This window comes from Cucumis melo, chromosome 5 (genome assembly GCF_025177605.1).
Source record: "Cucumis melo cultivar AY chromosome 5, USDA_Cmelo_AY_1.0, whole genome shotgun sequence".
Taxonomy (NCBI): domain Eukaryota; kingdom Viridiplantae; phylum Streptophyta; class Magnoliopsida; order Cucurbitales; family Cucurbitaceae; genus Cucumis; species Cucumis melo.
Window position 1 is genome coordinate 4,161,981 of NC_066861.1, and position 19,932 is coordinate 4,181,912.

Here is a 19,932-nt window from a genome sequence, read left to right on the forward strand (position 1 = left end):
AAGAAGCGGTTGTTCAATAGACCTCTTGTTTGGCCGGGTGCGTTTCCTTTGTTGTATCTAAGGAAGTTATTCTGGATTAGGTTGGTTTTCGTTGTTTTCCCCCTGTATTTAAAAAAAGAAGAAAAGAATCGTAAATCCAACAACAGATTTTTAAGACAACGGCAGGTCCCTAATTGGTCACAACTGCCACTGCTATTTAGTTGAGGAACATTAAAAACTCTCACTGCAGTAACAACATAAATAAACAAATAAAACCTGGCTTCTTCCAATCTGTTTTTCACCAAAACAGCCTAAGAAAGTTACCCTTTTGAAAGGTGAGAGAGCTCAATCTTAAATGGTTTGTGTTGGCCAAAAAGCCATAAGTAGCGTGACCCCACTGCATTTCTTCTTCCTCTGTCTAATCTTATTCTCACATTTACTACCTCCATGGTACCATTATCAGTGATCATTTCAAAAGGACCTTTCTTTTTCTCTCTATTTTCTTATAAAGATAGCATATTTAATGTGAGTTCTCTCCACGTTATTATCCACGTTATTATCATAGAAGAAAAATGAAACATCAGAAAAACAATAAGCAGTTGGGAAGCTATTCTATGTATTTTTTTTTTCACTAAAGGACCACTTGATTAAATGCTGTTCTTTTAAGGTTTTTCCCCCTCGTATTTAGAACTACTTGAAAAAGTTATAGGGTTGTGAATAATGATCTTGATTACATTTATCTTTGAATTTATATTTATCATATTTATGTTATTTACGATTTTAATTAGAGTGTTTAGATAAGTGAGCTATATAAACTCTCTATAATGCTCCGAGTTTAAAGGAGAGACATGAACGAGTTGAGATCAAATTCGAATGAGATAGATCTTGAAAATATGATTAAAAGAATTGAAAGTTAATTACTATACCTATATTTACAAGATACATCTTTGGTTTCGGTATCTTAATTATAGGAATTTTGAACTTAGGTATGTCTAACTTGAAACAATCCTATTTGGGTGGCCTCCTAGAAATTTTCCTAAGATATTTGTGAGTGAGAAAACAAAGTTTGCTAAAAGGACTCTCGTGTTGATTTATGAAGATAATAGTCTTCTCTCTTATAAGTAGTTTAAGATAAATAAAGATAATGTGGCCGGTTTGCAGGTTTGCATTGAAAATGCTAAGGACATCAAAGGTTGAATTTGGATTCTAAATCCTGGTCTGAATCTTAGCCTGGGGGCATTACACTGATCTCACACCCTAGAGCTATCGATGTTTTATAATTCAACGACTTTGACTAATACTCCTCTATTGCTTTGTGTTTTTTATTTTGATTTCTTAACCCAATTAAACTTGTAAGATTTACCTGCAGCATGCAGTCTCATAAAGAGAGAGTAGTAAAAGCCAAAAGGGGACTTTGACTAACCATTTCTACAAACTTTATATTTCAAGAAAATAATATACACACATTTACTTCAAGTGTGGGGCCTAAAAATGCATTAAATAGCTCACCATATATTTATATGTAACTTCTGACTTTCATAAGCTGTTCAAAGAGTATACCTGTAAATTGAAGGTTGTTGCTACAACTTAATTAATTATAAAATATGTCATTTGCCTGGAGTCAGAACATTACAACTTTTTCAGCTTTGCATGCAATAACAATAATATTATGAGACTTTAATTATCCAACTGAATAAGCAAATATTCTCTCATATAATTGTACAGTAATTTGCATTTAATTAAGCTTTTTTTTCAGTTGGGTGGATATACGTACTGTATCATATCAATATATTGCTTTAATGAAAAGTTTTGTTTCTGTACTCCTTAACAACTGCAGTTGACGAAATTTTGTGCGTCGACAAACTGGTTGGGGTATGTTTTCTTTATGTTCTGCCTGCATATGATTGTAATAGATTGCTCATTGTATACTACCTTGCTACTGGTTTTGTTAATCATGTGAATTTTTTTATTCTTCCAGTTCAGAAGATGATGGTATGTAGTTAGATAATTTACAAATTTCTCAAGATGGGTAATGAATGTAATTAACGATGACTTGATGTTCCTTTGTCCCCTTCAATGGAGTTAATGAAAACACAACTGCCGATTGGAAATTAAGGGAATGAAGAAAAATAATTCAGATGTCAACACAACATTCTTTTGTCAATCCGAATAGAACTCAATTGACTTACGCATATATCATTGATCAATATGTCGAAGATTCGAATCTGAAAAAATAAACAAGAAAATCAACCTGTTTTGATATTAGAAAGGAAAACATTAAGCTTAGCAAATATCTTCCTTGTCTGTGGTCGCCAGTTGGATTAATATCTCTTTTGTATATAATTGTATTAGGGTTGGTTCTATAGTCCTTTTTCTTAAATATAGCTATTAGGTTCTTTGTTGGCTAGTTCTATAACTAAACCACAAAAAACTATATATTGATCATACACATATAAAAATGTATGCTTTGCTTTTCCATGCCATTTTTTCTTTGGCTAGCTTCTATAGGGTTCAATACAGACAACCTTGGCCTAGACTTTGTTCCCTTCAGCTTAATCTCTATTGACTTCACAACCATGATTTGGAAAGGATACATTTTATTGAATATTATACAAAACTATTAAATTGTCTAGTAGATAGAGAAAAGGCTTCATCTATTTACAACATGCATACCTTCATGCGACATAGAGAATTAGTATAAAAAATATATATATATACTCATATCTATATTCTAGTTTGTTAGAAATTGACATATTGATAATAACATATTCTATTATCTCCAAAATCATATCGTCTTTATATCTATGTAATTAAATACTTCATAGGGTTTTCATCAATAAACAAAAATATCATTTTCCTAGGCTGTTCTGTCATGTTGTCTTCTATGTTAGTGTGTTTGTTTTCAGAATAATTCAATCCTACACCAATATTCCTTCCTGATATGAAAACGATGGCCTAGAACATGAAAAAGCATGAAGAAATAAAGTTTTTCTTAAATCAAACCTTTGTATTTTCAAGACACACATCAAAGCCATTATTGATACAAAATTAATATTAAAAAAGAAGTATAAGACACTATTTATAATTAATAAACCCAGCTATAACCAACCCTATAGATAAGTGATTCTATCTCACATGCATCTATACTTTGTCTAGTCAATTTGATATACAGTTAATCTCCCTTAGCTTATTATATGTATATATATATAGGTCGTCACTCTCTAAAACCAACACTAGTTCAATTTATTAAGATTATTCACTCTTAATAAAGATTGTCTATATCTTTTAAGTCATTTGATTTGAATACACAGTACACAAATTAAACAAATATATTCATGCCCTTTTAAATATTATCTTATGCAGTGATAAAATAATAATAATGGATTTGAGTACGTCTCCATCTTTAGCTATTATCTTGGTCAATGACCAATTAAAACACATACTAGGCAATTTTTGTAGCTTCTTTTATAGATATGCTGATATGGATGCTCTTTTTTTATTTTTCTATTCAACTAGAGAAGGATTCAATTATTTCTATTGAATAATTTAGAGTTATCTTTATGTGGGTGGTTATGATTTAAAGAGATAAGTTGGGCCATAGGTTTGATATTGATAATACAGAAGTAAGTAAGAAGAATCAGACTTAAATTATATAGCGACTAAGTATGAGATGGAATTTAATAATCATAATTTAGAGGTTTAAAATCCAACTCACGACATGAAATATTGAATTGAGTTATGAAGTCTAAAGTTAATACGCTAGTAACATGTTTGATAGAGAATTCAAATGGTGTTTTATGTTTTTAGTGTGTACGTACGTAATAGGAAAGTGGTGAAGAATTCAAAAAGAAGTATATGTGCACATCAGATTATTGTGGTTGAGCTTAGCTTGATAAAGCCTAAACATATCCACTCCTTAATGTAAACCTTCAACCGAGAAATCATTTACAGAATAAGTCTTACTCATCTTTCCCTAAACTTCTTCTGCAAACTGAGTCTGTCTGTTAATGCTTTTATTTACAGAGAATATAAAGTAGAAGAATTTAGGAATGAATAACTAACGGTCCGCTTGATAACGTTTTCATTTTTTCTATTTTTTGTTCTTTGTTTATTTATTTATTTATTATTTTTTTTTTTGTAGAACAAGATAAATCGAACTATGTTTGATAACTATTTTTGTTTCTTGTCTTTTGAAAAAAAAAAAGAAAGAAAGAGAAATTTGTTTGATAATAATTTATTGTTTCTCATTTTTTGTGTTATTTTTTCTAACATTTTCTCTTATTTCGATAGTTTAAATATAATTTAATTATATAAAATAAAAAATATATACAATTCATTAAAATATAAAAAAGTCTCAATGCAAAATTAATAACTATAATATAATAATTTTTATTGATCATATATCGTTAAAATTTGATTTGAAATATGATTTTTCATTCAATTTCATTATTCTTAAATGATCGTTGAATTCAACTCAATTATATTATTATGTAAATATTGTGGTTATAAAATATTAAAAATAACCTAAATAATTATCTATATATCTTAGTGAAATAAAGTTATACATAGTAAAATTCTAACTAATTTTGGCAGCACTAAAAATAATAATTTAAAATTTAAAATAATATATAAACATGCATATTGAAAATTTTGAAACTTAAAATTAAGAATATATTTAAATAAAAGAGTTAATTTTTTCAAAAAACAGAACATAGCGTGAAAATATTTACATCATATAACAACAATTTTGAAAAAGGAAAAGCCCACAAGTCCACGTTGTAAAATAACAAAAAAATCCCCAAGATTAATTGGTCAAACACTCGTGAAAAAAGATTTTGTACCTAATTGAAACGATCTTGCGTCGAGTTTAAATGATCTTGTATCAAGTCTAAACGATCTTGTACCAAATCTAGACGATTTTGTATCAAATCTAAATGATCTTGTACTAAATTTAAACGATCATGCATCATATTTAAACGTTCTTGTACTCTTCTAACTGGTCTAAATAATCTTATACCAAATCTAAACGATATTGTACTTAGTCTAAACGATCTTGTACCCAAAACTAAACGATCCATTAGTGATAGTGATCTATCTTTATCTATCTAGGATACAGACAACTGACCATTTGGGTATTAATACACAATTGTTTAAATCTTGTACCAATATCGTTTAAATATTATACCAAGAAGAAAAAAAGAATATGAGTGATGAAGAAGAAGGAATAAATTCTAGAATAGGAAAGGAAGAAATTGCGAACAAGAAGTGAAAATATGAATAAGAAGAAGTAATAATATGAAGAAGAAGAAGTAATAATAATATAAAGAGAAGAATAGATCGCAAAAAATGAAAAGAAAAAAGAACTGAAAAATCATCCTGCAATAATCAAAATCCAATAAAGACAAATAAGAAATTTATGAAAAAGTAATTGACTTCATCGGCTTTTCTTAAATTATTATACGTGCCATAAATATTTGGCACTTTTGTTATATTTATGTAAAAGTGAAAGATCAACGTAATATATAAATTTAAATATTGAACCATTTAAAATTCAAAATTCGATTAAAGATATAAATAGAAAAGAAAAATAGCATTTTTAAAAATAACAAAATAAATTAAAATACTTACAAAGCTATAGCAAAAAAAAATTATTCTATCATTGATTTAAACTCATAGAATTCTATCATTATCTATCAATGACAATAATAGAAGGATATCAGTGTCTATCAAATGTTTGTTATTGATATAATCTGAAATTTTGTTATAGTTTATAAATATTTTGTCAAATTTGCTATTTCTGACGAATCCCCAAGAGAAAATTTGAAAATTGAAAAACAAATAATATAGAAAATTTTAAATATCAAAATTCAATTATGAAAAATTAATAAAAAAAAAGGAAAATATTAAAAAAATTTAAGGGGTCTTTTCAAAAATATAAAAAAGCGACAAAATATTTACACTATAGAACAATTCTAAAAACAGAAAAAACCCAGAGGCCTACCGTGTAAAATACCAAAAATGTCTCGTCAATTACCACCTTAATAACACGCGTGTAATATATTTGCGGTCGTTTAGATTTGATTATTGTTTTATACGCGATCGTTTAAATATGGCTACAATTTATACGAGATCATTTAGATATTGTTCAATATAAACGCGATCGTTTAGATATGACTATAATTTATATGCAATCGTTTAGATATGGCCACAACGCGATCGTTTAGATATGACTACAATGCGATTGTTTAGATATGATTATAATTTATACGCGATCGTTTAGATATGGCTACAATTTATTTTTTCAATTCATCGTTTAATTTTGTTACATGATCGTTTAGATTTGGGGTGATTTTTCTTTTAAAATTTGGTACACAGTTTTTTAAATTTTTTTGGTACACGATCGTTTACTTTTCTATACGATCGTTTACATTTGGCTATTCCAATCCAAATGATTTTTTTTTCAAGATTTTTTATACACGATATTTTCTTTTTTACAGTTTACATTTGGCTACTCTAATTTAAATGGTTTTTTTTCTCAAGATTCTTTATACATAATCTTTTATTTTTTTTACACAATCGTTTACATTTGACTACTCCCAATCTAAATGATTTTTTTTCAAGATTTTTTATACACGATCTTTTAGAATTTGTTATTTTGTTGTGCACAGTCTTATACACAGTCGTTTAGATTTGGTAACCAAATCTAAACGCGTAAAAAAAAAACGATGGAAATAAATCGCAGCGAAAAAAAAAGAGGAAAAGTAGAAAGACGATGGAAAGAAATCGAAGCGAAAAAAAAATGAAAGGAAAAGAAGAAAAACGATAGAAAGATCAAACATCATAAATAAATAATTGAAAAATAAGAAACATGATGGAAAGAAACCGTAGAAAAGAAAAAGAGAAAAGAAGAAAGACGAAATCGCAGGGAAAGACTGGAAAGACGAATCACGAAGAAGAAAAGAAAGATGAAAGGGCAAACCTGAAATATTTAAAAAAGGTTAATCTTATGGGTTTTTTTAGATGGATCGTAAATAGTTTACAATTTTATTAGATTTATGTAAGTTTTCCAAAATTTAAACATATAAATATGAAAGATTAATAGAAGAAAAATAAATTAAGAAATATTAAACATAAAAAATGAATAAAGGAAGAAAAAAATAGAGAACAAATAATAAAATAAAATCATCAAAGTTGGAAACAAGAAAAGTGGTACAAAAAAGTTTTAAAATCAAATAAAAAAGCAACACGATTATGCCGAAAAAATTTGGAAACAAGAAATGAGAATGGTTATCAAACACATATACTTCTTAAAAGATAGAAATACAAAAGACAAACATTATCAAACGGCAAGTGAGTTTGAGATTGAAGACTTGTGGTTCCAACGACAAGGTGGAAGATCGAATTGACTACTAAGTATCAAAATCATCTTTTTTTTTTCTCTAACAAATTGTATCCCATTTTTTAATCTTCAATATGAAACTACGTAATTATTTATATTTAGAAATACAATATGTCAGGTTATAATTTTATAATTATATAATGTATTATGAAATATAACTTTACAAACATAAATAATTATATTTCTTTTAACATTCATAAATCATATTCATAAATAAATTGGTAATAGTTTATCCTCACCTAAATATATGTGAGTAGCTACAACTAGTTTTTTAATCTACATATACATAGCATGTCAAACAAAGTTTAAACAATTATTCAATTTAGACTTTAATTTTTTGAATTTGCTACCAAACAAATATCTAAAAACACGAAATACAATTTTATCTTGTTGACTCCTTTAATTTTAAATTATCTACCACACTACAAAAAATCAAGGTTTTTCCGAAAAGGCGTCAAAAGAAACGACGTTGGAAACTACGCCTTCTTTATCCCGACGCTATTTTTTACACGTCAGGCAAATGAACTTTTTCCGACGCCGTGATAGAGTCGTCGGGAAAGATATTTAAAAAAGTTTTTACACTTTTTACACTTAATAGTGCATAGTGTAATTCAACTTAGTTGAGTTAAAGTTATTCAAAACTAAAAAGTTTTGGTTCAAGCTTGAAGGTGATGAGAAATACCTTTGGGCACGTGATCTCACGTGAGCAAGCATGAACATGCATGTACAAATATGATCACAGTCAGTGGTTAAGGTTTGTCTAAAAATGGAACAGAATCACACATTGAGGAAAAGAAAAAGTGATTCTTTTGGGGGAAAAGAAAAGAAGAAAAGTTGCCACCATCCCACTGTTGATATGCTGACTTAAAGCAAAATAATTACATTGAAATTTAACAAAACCTCATAATCAAAATAATCCTTGGAGACAGCCATAACTTTTCAAAATTGCCACAAATAGATAAATTAAAGGGTTCATCTTTTTTCCATTTGGGGGAGAGATTTTCGAAATAAAGATATCATCAATGAGTGTTTACGTTGAAGCAATATAATGAGTGTTTAATGGAAACAGTACACTGTTCCAAAAATCATATTCAAAGGTGAAAATACAAGGCATTTGAATCTGTGCTATAAGTTACTTAAAAGTGTGTGTGTTTTGGCAGAGGGTTAAAGGATTTGAAATAAAGGCATTACTTTTTATGGGAATTGTGACAGATAAATGTTGGGTTTAGATGGATCAAATTCAAAACATTAGGTATGGTGGGATTGGGTTTACTTGTTAAAGAAGGCTAATTGTGATTGTCAATGTCAGTCAAGCAGGGGAAGAGAGATTTGGAAGATCCAAAATTTCATGAGTCGACATAACAATATGCAAAAGCCATATATGATATATGTGTTGATACATTACAACAAAATCCAAACCCAAACTGTCTATAGGAAGAGCGTCCTCTTTCCGACTCCAATTACAAGTAACTCTATCAAAATGTCAAAGAATTATACCACTCGAACATGAACTAGTTTATCAAGCTTTAAATGTTTCAAATTGGAGTGTTTAGCGCAATTACAATTACAATTATAATAATCAAATCTAAAGAATTAGTAGATATAACATTCTAAAAAATAGATTGATATAGCAAAATTTCCATCAAGCTTTTAAATCTATTGGTGATAGACTATATATATTGTTGATAGAAGTTTATAGTTATAGATTCTATCACTAATAAATTTTATCATATTTGTATTTATGTAGAATCGTTGTTATACATTCAATTATTTAGGACTAAAAATAATGATTGCAATTACTTGTCTTTTTATAATGTTTGAAGAGCTTGTTACTTTACTAACATTTTTCAAACATATGAAAATAGTTCTAATATTGTGTCAAACTAGAACTCAACATAAATTAACTTTTTCCATTTGTTTAGGTGATGATGGAAAGGAGGGAGGGGTGTTTCCAAATTATTATTCCAAGTGCAACCAAATCCAACAAATTCATCTTTTTTTCCAAAAGTTAAAAAGACAGAAAGAAACTTGATTTGGTTTGAGTGCTCCACACAAACACCAGATCTCATTCATTCTCAAAGTTTTTGTTTTCAACGACACCAACAATGTACCTTTTTTTTAGTTTCTGTATGTTGCCACAAAAAGAAAAGCAAGTCACCTTTCAAAAAACAACATATAAATTATATATATATATATATATATATATATATATATATATATATATATATATATATATATATATACTATGCAGATTAAGATTGGTCCTTCTGAGTTGTAAAGTATGGGTTTTGAGGTCCATTGGCCTCTGTGGTTAATCATTTGCAGTGAAGTGTCAAATCAACAATTTGGGTACTTGAAGTTAAATCTCACGATGAGACAGATAGATGTAAATGAGTAAGTAAATAACCATTGGATAAATCAATGGCTGCTCTGCTCATCCATTGATGTTTACCTTCTTTTGTTCGAGTAAAAGTTGGTGAATAAAGCAGTCAAGTGTAAGAACATGGAGTGTAAACTTGGCTTCTTGTTAGATTATCCTTTTCTCACCTTGTCCAATGTTGCAAATCCCCTCTCCTTGATTTCTATTACGAGAGCAACACGAGCTTTGCTCGATTGGTATTCAAGTGTACTAGTAATTACTAAATTTGTGGTTTGAATCCTTGTATCCTTATTGCACTTGAAAAATTAAAAAAAGAAGGTACTATTAGAAGAAAAATAATACTTTTTCATTCTCTTTGGATTTAGTTTTATTTTGTCCTTAGACTTCAAAATATTACACATTTAGTCTTTAATTTCTTAGGTTTGTTTTCATAAAATCTCTAAGTTTCAAAATTTTACAATTTTGCCTTTTTAGATTTGTTTCAATTGTTGGATTTAGTGTCCTAATTCTCATTTATTTTGTAGTTAGACAAATTATTTACTTGATAAAATAAAAAAAAAAAAGTATTTTATTTAGACTACATTAATCCAATTCAATAAACTAATATCCAAGACTATATAATGTCTCTTGAAATGTATGTAGTAGATGCACTAATGATACATGTTTAATTTGTAAAACACTTTCGAAGTGTTTGGGGGAAGGAAAGGAAAGAATTATAATAATCCTTGTTTGGAGGAAGGAATAACTGAAACGATTATGAGAGATTATAATCCTTGTGTCGAGGGAATGAAAAGTGAGAAGGATTATGATAATTTTTTTTATTATTTCCTTTTTTTAAAAATTAATACAAATGTACTTTTTAAAAAATTCATATTGTCAATCCAATACACAAATATTCGTATTTTATTTACCAAAATTTGAAATTTTTATCGGAAAACATGTTCTATTAGGTTTTGTAAATACGATGTCAATTTTGAACATTTTGTACTCAAGTTTTTCGTGTCAAAAAATTAACTGATACGTTACGTGTGAAAGAAATTACATATATTTTCTTTAAATTGATGTTGTAAGTGCAGTATCAAGAAATTGCATATCATTAACCATTGATTTTAAAAAAAAATTATTATTTTTGTTTATTTTTAAATTCAAATTGTAAATTGATTACACAAATATTCATATTTTATTTACCGAAATTTGAAATTTTTAGTGGAAAACATGTTTCATTAGTTTTTGTAAATACAATATTAATTTTGAACGTTTTGTACGCAAGTTTTTCGTACCAAAAAATTAATTGATGCGTTACGTGCAAAAGAAATTACATATATTTTCTTTAAATTGATATTGTAAAATTGCGTATCGTTAACAATTGATTTAAAAAATTTTATTATTTTTTTTAATTCTTATAAATATATTTTTTTTAATCCGTATTATAAATCCAATATACAAATATTCATATTTTATTTACCGAAATTTAAAATTTTTATTGGAAAACATGTTTCATTAGCTTTTGTAAATACGATGTTAATTTTGAACGTTTTGTACGCAAGCTTTCCATGTCAAAAAATTAATTGATGTGTTATGTGTGAAAGAAAGTACATGTATTTTCTTTAAATTGATGTTGTAAATGGAATATAAGAAAATTACGTATCGTTAACAATCGATTTAAAGAAACAACGACCAATGTAATAGCATTGAAACGAAATGAAATATGGAAAATAAATGTTTTTTTCGAATGTAGTTAAACGACGAACATCAATTATATCGTACAATTCTATTTTGAAATATAGTATTAAAATAATAAAAATATTAATAATAATAATAAATTTCTTAATCTAAAGTAATAATAATAAAATCATACCTTTTGAGGAAGAAAGATAAGGATTAAAAAGGAACAAAAAGAGATTAAAAGAAAGAAAGAGAAGGATTAAGAAAGAATAAGGAGATTAAATATATTTCTTTCCCTCCCCTTATTCTTTGTCCCAAACATGAAAAGGACTATATAGTCATTTCCTTTTTCATTTCCTTCTCCCAAACACCCCCTTGATTCGAGAAAGAATCAAAATATCATATTCACTCACTAAAGAAATATACATATATACAAGATACAACGATGACCAAATACGGAAAGTGCAGAAAAATCTAAAAAAGGAAAATATAATAATGATATTTACCACAATAGAATTATAACAATGTTCAAGTTATAGCCTAAAAGGCCTACAATATAAACGAATAAGATTGGGTGGTAACATTACATATACGACTCACTTTGTAATTATTATAAGATTTGTAAGTGATACTGACAATATGACTCATATTGTTCATGTAGAAACATGTGAGTGGGAGTATCTTGTATAAAGAGATTATACAAGACCAGAGTGCGAAGTGATTGTTTCCTCTTTATAGCAACGTTACTTGAAGAAACCAATATTTCACTGGGATGACCATAGGTAACCTAACCTTAATTTTAAGTGAGTTGCGTAACTTCTACCCTATCACTATAAGAAATCAAGGGGTTCTCGACGCACAAAATGGCGTCGGAAGAAGGAACATCGAGACAGACGGCTATTCCCGATGTTGTCTTCCATGCGTCAAGACACGGCAAAAACATTAATTTTATTATTATATTTTCCTGACGTATCATGAAAAATGTAGAAAAATAAGAAGTCATTCCCGATGGTTCTCAACCAGCGTCGAAAGTAGGAATATAGTTCCCAACGGCTTGTACGGGGCGTCGGGATAAACTCGAACATTAATTATGTGTTAGAGCAAGATTTCTGACGCTCCATGCATGGCATCGAGAGTGGGACACCTGTTCTTGACAGTTCTCAACCGGCGTGAAGAATGGGGGCATCTGTTCCCGACGCTATTAGTAATTTGTCGGGATTGTTTCTACCTATTCCCAACGAATTGCTAATGGCGTCGGGAGTTCTCCTATATATTTCGTTTCAGTTCTCTAAAAGATAGAACTAAAATTTCGAAGAGAAAGAGAATAGGAGAATACGTCTGCCGAGCACGCCATGCCTTGTTGTCATCGTCATCTCCCTCGCAGCCGTTTTTTCATTTTTGGTAAGTTTCAAACCATTTCTTGTTATAAAGTGTAATTTTTTTAAACTTAGTTCTTAATGTAAAGATATTAAACCATTTGCATTAACTTTCTTTTAATTTGGTAGCATCAAACAAGCATTTGTAAAGATATATATAAATGACAAAAAAAAAATGGTGAGATTTCATATTTCAAGTTAAGGTCAGAACTTTTTGGTATTCTTTGTCTCCACATAAAAATATAGTTGGCTAGATCATAACCAAACACTTTTTACTACAAGAAATTCTGCAAATTTTGCAAAAGTAAACTCATAATACCGTTTTAATTTAAGGCATGTCATTGAATTTATTACAAACACTTCGAGACATATTATTAACCCATCAGAATTATCAAAATCAATCACTTGTGTAAAACTAATATTAAGTTGATTTTACCATCAATTAAAGTCGAGTTCTTTTGAAGTGATTTTGAATACGACAAAAAATGATTTTAACTATGTCAAAACCAATTTCAAACATACTCTTACATGACTTCAAATAACATCAAAGCATTTTACCATCAATTCAAAGGTCTCTTTTGTTTAGCCATTTGAGTCGTCGGCGAACAATTTAGCTTTGTTCAAGATAATAACATTAGTTTAGTTGCTGTCATTTTTTAGCAAGTTATTGAGTAACATTGAAAATATTTGAATCATATGTTGTGTTATAGCCAATTTTGTTCTAGAAAATGAGGTCCCTTGGCCTCAACTCTTTTGCTGGTGTGGCAGTACTACACTACTAAGCTTGAGCACATTTCTAAACAGTGCAAGCTAATAGTATTTCTGATGGTTGTTCTGTTGTGTTATATGTATATTGATGGTTATTCTGTTGTGTTGTTATATTGATGGTTGTTCTATTGTGTTGTATGTATATTAAAATTTTGATGGTTGTATATTGATGTTTTTTAATGTATTTTTTATCCTTTTTTATGCTTGTTCTCTTTTGATGCTTTTGAATGTATATTGTATGTATTTTTTATATCATAATTGTTGTGTATTTCATAATTATGTGCAATGGAGGAACTCAAACAAAGGAAGAAAATTTGAACATTATTTTAGCTAGTATAATCATAGAGACATGGGCAACGTGTGTAAAGAGGGTAGTTGGGGAGAAATACATATTGAAGTGAGGAACTTTCTATGGCTTACCTGTTCGGTTCTCAATCTTGTCATTTTCTACTCCTCTCTTCTGAATCAATTTTTTCTGTTTGAAGCAACCTCATGTTTTTCCCCACGCAACTCGTAATAATATTCAATTTTCCTCTTTGCATATTTTGCCTATGTCCCTATGACCATACTAGCTACAGTGATGTTGAGGCAATGTGCATAAGCTGGCGTTGGCGCTTAGAATTATGTTTAAGTTTTTATTTTTACTTTGTATTATTCATGTAATTTATATTTGAATTACTTGAATTACTTACGAACATGTACTTTTCTAATATTTCAATTAATAATAAATTTGATTAGGTATTTTAATACATTCTTTTCAATTTTACGTTAATTCTAATTCAATTTAGAATTTTAATAATTTTTTAATTAATTTTACATTAATTAATAAAATATGAAATTTTAATATTTTTTTTAATTTTATTTAATTAATAAAAAAAAATTAAATCAGGTTACACTGTGGACTCTACATACTAGATGACGCCAACATACATGACGATATTGGCAGTGAGGTATTTGCAACACCATTAACAAGCACCGGTAGTTCCCCATTGTCGACGTGTTGACCATGTCGGCGAAGAGTGCGTCCGCAGTAACCTTTCGTCGACGTTGTCCCGTTTGCAAGTCAAAATTTCCTTTCACGTACATTTCTCACGACGTCCTTGTTGTTTCTGTGTCGGCGTAGCCTCTCCTGACGCATTCCTGGCTTCTGCTGACGCATCTCTACATTAGCATACCTTCTCCTTCTTCTTCTTGTAGTGTATGAGGGCAATCCTTTGATCAGTTGTATGGGTGAGAGTGACCATGTTAGCCCACTCAATTACGAACCTACTATTTTGGAGATTAGTTCGAGTAGGGAGATGGGAACACAACTACACAAGAAGGAGTCACCCCTTCTCGTCTATAGGGAAAGTAGATGAATTGCTTTCTTAGTAGCTGATTTTGGATCTTAAATAATGATGCCTCAAACCTCTCATACTGGTCAAAGAGGTGTTAGTTTATTGTTAGACTATACCTTTGTTGTTTTTGTTCATTTGAGGAATCGGTGACAGTTGAGGGGTTCAATGTAACTACAATGGTAAAAAGGTAGTTTGACCTAACAATAGTTGTTATGAGTAATTTGTGAAGGGTAAACTCACTGTTGATTGGTTATATTCATGAATACAGAAAAACATCTATAGAGGGAAGAGTGCATCCATCAATTTTTAAAGGAATGACCGGCAGTTAATCGATTAATTTAATTAAAAGCTTAATTAATTAATCTCGTATCGTTGAAGCTTCTAATTAAGTTCATAAGATCCTTTTGTTAGCTTACCAATAATAATAACGATAAATAATTTGAATTGTTCAAATTATTTAAAGGACACTTTGTATTAATATGATTAATATAAAGTATATGTATATCTTGATATATTATAGAATATAGTAAATTATACGGTACACACATGAAATTCATATAAAACTATAGAGTAAAATTAATGTGAAGGAGATTCACAATAAAACCATAGCGAGAGAGATATCCATATAAATATACGATAATTCTATATTAATTAGTTTTATATTAAATATGGTTTTATGGATAATTATATGTTAATTAAAATTAGTCTCTAAGCTTTGAATATTTTACATTTTTAACATCAACTTTTATTAAAAATTTACTTTTAGTCATTAACGTCAATGTCTTGATTTAAAATAATTATGAAATGAAATTTTAAATTTAAATTTAAATTTAGTATTGATAAAAAAAAAATGTGAAACTTAGTATTAATAATATTTTAAATTAATTAACTATTAAAAATATTTTAAATTAATTTACAAAAATTGACATTAAAAACCAAAAATTAGTATTTAGTAAAAAAGTTGAAAGTAAAAGTGGAAATTTTAAAATCTAACAACCAAGTCAAAACAAAACTCAAATATCAAGAATAAAATTGTCACATTTTAAATTCTATGAACGATGTTGAAACCATGCTCAAAAATTAAAGAACAAATGTGGTAGTATTTTGAAACTTGAAAAAACCAAATAGAAATTAAACTAAAAACTTGAAAACCAAAAATATATTTTTCTCATCTTATTAGAAGAGTAATATTTTTTTCAATTTTATTAAAAGAGTAATATTTTTTTACCTTTTATGTTACCCTGGTTGTTTTGAAGTCTACAATGACCCTTACAGTAGAACGTAACATATTCAATAATATATATATAAATCTATAGTATATATATAAGGATGGAAGTAGAGAAACTTTTTATTTCGAATTTTATCCTTTCTTTTAGTTCATTTATTTATTTCTTACTTTAGTTTTATTGTAATTTGACCTTTAATTTTATTTTTCAATTTTAAATTAATTATTGTAATTATTGTCTCATTTCTTCCAACCATTCACATTCTCTTTTCATATTAACTATTTTATATCTTTTTCAGCCTTTCAAATTCTTCCTTTTCAAATCTTTGGGTATAAATATCTCATTCTTTATTTTTTTCTCATTCATGTACATAAGTCACAACGAAATGTTATGGGTGAAGAATAAATAAAATGAGTTCTTGCCCCAATTAACTCAATTTGAGATCGAAAGAGATGAGAAGGTAGAAAAATCTTCACTGGGGAATACTGACTCCCCTACTTCTGGCTCCATCTTTATTTGATTGTACCCTAAGAACCCATCTCAGAATTCTCGCTTTATTGTCAACCAATATCTCAATGTGTGGTAGAGGGAAATCATCATTGGGACCAGCTTTGTTGAGGTCACAAAAGTCAACGCACATGCGGACTCTGCCCTCCTTTTTTGAGAAAGAGAAACTTCTGATAAAAAAAACTAAGCTTCAACAGAGGAAAAACTGAGACAACAGACTTGTGATCTTGGTCTGACCCTTCTTCCGAAACCTCGAGTGACTATCCTCCTTCCTCTTCCACAACTAACACAATACAAATCTTCCTTGACTTTCTTCTTCTTTAGAAAAGAAATATCAAGATTTCCACAACACGAACTTCTCTAAACTTCAGAAATCGATCATTTTTCTTCCCCAACTAATGAAGCTTGTTTGCGCTCCTTTATCCTCTCCTTTGGCTGATTATCTGACGTAGGAGTCCCCACTACGCGATTCATTTCTGTCAACTCTTAAGGAAGAAAACGAGAAAGGGAAGACAAGACGAAGAGGGAGGGGCAAATATGTCTTTTCATAAATTAGAAGGTGGATGGAAGAACCTAGAAAATCCCTACAGGGAGAATGTGAAAAACCCACTACGCCTTTTGGCCTGATCTTAGGCTAAGACAAGGTTAGCGGCCCGACTCCCTTACTCTTTCTTCTTTCGGAAACAATTGCAAAAAGCATGTTTGCAGCCTGCTAGTATTCAATTTCTTTAACTTGAATTTGATTCAATTCAGACAAAAGCCTGTTTGCAGCATGCTAGTATTCAATTTCTTTTCTTTGAATTTGATTCAGTTCATACACTTTTGAGCCTCCATTTAGATTATAGAGTTGTAGAGGAATGTAGTAGGAACTGGATGGCTGGCACAATTCAAGAACTTTGAAGAACCCTTGAACCTAATCGTTCAATCAGCAATGGATTCGGTGGATCATCCACGTCATGGTAGGGACAATTCTGACTACTTCTCCACACTACTTTTCTGTGAGTGAAGACTATCATGCCTATCTTAATAGTGAAAAACTGGTTGGCTCTTGCTACCTTGTAAAGCAAATAAAAGATCCCCAACACTGCCTGTATGAAGAAAGAAACTTTGTACAATGATCGCTTAACACGTTTCTGATGTCTAAAACTTTTATAGACACGAGAGGCGGCTTTCAATTCGTTATAAGCTGTTCTAAGGCGAGTGGATAAGCGTATGGGGTCATTTGACTAGTATTACGGAGGAGCTTTCTTCTTTCTTATCAATAGCAAAGTGAGAATGAACTCATGAACGAGAATTCAAGAATCCACAGATTTTTCGCATTAGTGGAATAACAAACTCAGAAGAAGGCCCGAAGCGAAGCGACTGTTAAGGAGTATAGGTCAAGACGACAGTTTTGATTGGCTTCTTAGCTAAAATTCACAATTTCCTAGGTTTTGACATAGGATCAAAGAATTTGAAAGTGATCAAATGCCTTGTTTTTCAGTCTGTTTTTGTTATATAATTTATCGATCTTATTTTTTCTCACATTTTGCAAGAAAAAAGCCAAGAAAACATCAACTTTCTAGGAAATAAAGGATGTATGAGAATTTTCTTAACAGATGAATTCTGAGATTTCTTCACCACAAATTTTTTGTGCCTCTCCTTCTTAGTCGAGCTACCTCGCACCTTCCAGTCGCTTCACTTTGCGCCTTACAGAGCCTTTGATGGTGTTTGGAAATTGGAAACGGTGGCTTCTCCCTTTTTCCATATATCTAAATGATAACCTCGCGCGTGCCCCATATTAACGTTGAGTGTATGCCCCCTGCTCGCTTCCTTTTTGGAGTCCGCTCATAGGGGCTTCTACTAAGCGCAGGATTCTCGTCCTCTAATATGAATTAGTGAAGTTGGCTAATTGGCCATCCATCTCCGGACAAGCTCCCCCCGGTCACCTATCCTCCTCTCTACCTGGAACAAGTCAGTTTCAAGTTTAAGAGCTGATTCAGTCGCTACACTCCAAAGGGAACTATTATTGGCTACGCTTTGGGGTAGCTATCTCAACTCAAAAAGCGAATGAAGTCAGAGCCAAGCAAGCAGATTCAGGTTCAAGAGCTAATTTAGTCATTACGTGTAAGGGTCGCTATCGCGAACATTGGCATACTTTTTCCGCTTCGCTCCACCAAGGGATGTTTCTTCCACATCTTCGAAAGAGGCTCCTCCACAAATTCTTTGTGCTTCCACCGCCGCTAGAAATAAGGAGAGGCGAGTTTCTTTTTTAAAAAATAAAAAGTGAATCGATTATCAAACATACCTAGTTAGTTAGTGAATCGATTACAAAACATGTCTTTGCACTTTTGCTTTCTCTTTATTCAATGAGCTTTAATCCTTCGCAAATTCTTTGCTCCTACTCCGCCTCTCCTTACAGTCTCAAACCTTGTTCTTTGATCCTCTCCTTCTTAATCGAGCCACTTCGTACCTTTCAGTCTCAAATTCTTCTCAACTCCTTTAGAGCTTGATTTTGCTTCTTTCAAATCAGTCCTTCAGTGAGTATTATTCCATTCATTTTCGAGGGAGGCGCGAAGCGACTGTTAGGGAGTGCAACTAAGCATCATATTTTCAAAGTTTGAAGGAGTCAGAAAGATTAGACATCTGTGGATTCTTTCATTCTCATTCGTATAGGTCTGTCTATTTCTTTGTTGGATCTCGTGCAAGTTTCTACTACTTCAACTTTCTGTCCTGCTTGCCTATCATCTCCAAAGTCAAAATCAAGACCATTTGATCAAATTCTATCGTTTTTCCAGAAAATCTCCTAAGCCGGCCAGAAGAAAGGAAGAGACTGATGTGATCTACGATCTCCTCAGATCTAGAGAAAAAGGGAACTACTCTCACCCCTGGCATATCGACCTTGCTTAACTTGACTTTATTTCTTAAAAGTCCCTATCGAAAACTATCTTTATTTAAAGGAGAATCTTCCCCATAGGATAAGGAAGAGAAAGCCAATACCGATCCAATCTCCGATCTCGAAGAAGGGAACTATTTTTGGCCTCTCGACCTATCTACCTTGACTTCCATTGATTGAAAGGAGAAGCCTACCGGCAATTTCCTTTATTTAAGGGGGAGCATTCCCCACAGAATAAAGAAGAAAAAGAAAAGCAAAAGAAGACTCTTGACCTAAAGACCTTGATTCAAGGGGTACCACGAACTCTATGAAAAAGGAAAAGTTGACTCTCTCAGGAAGACAAAAGGGTCGATCTGATCTGCAATCTCCTCGGATCTACCACAGGAATTAAACTATCACAGATCAGGAAAGACGACTCTC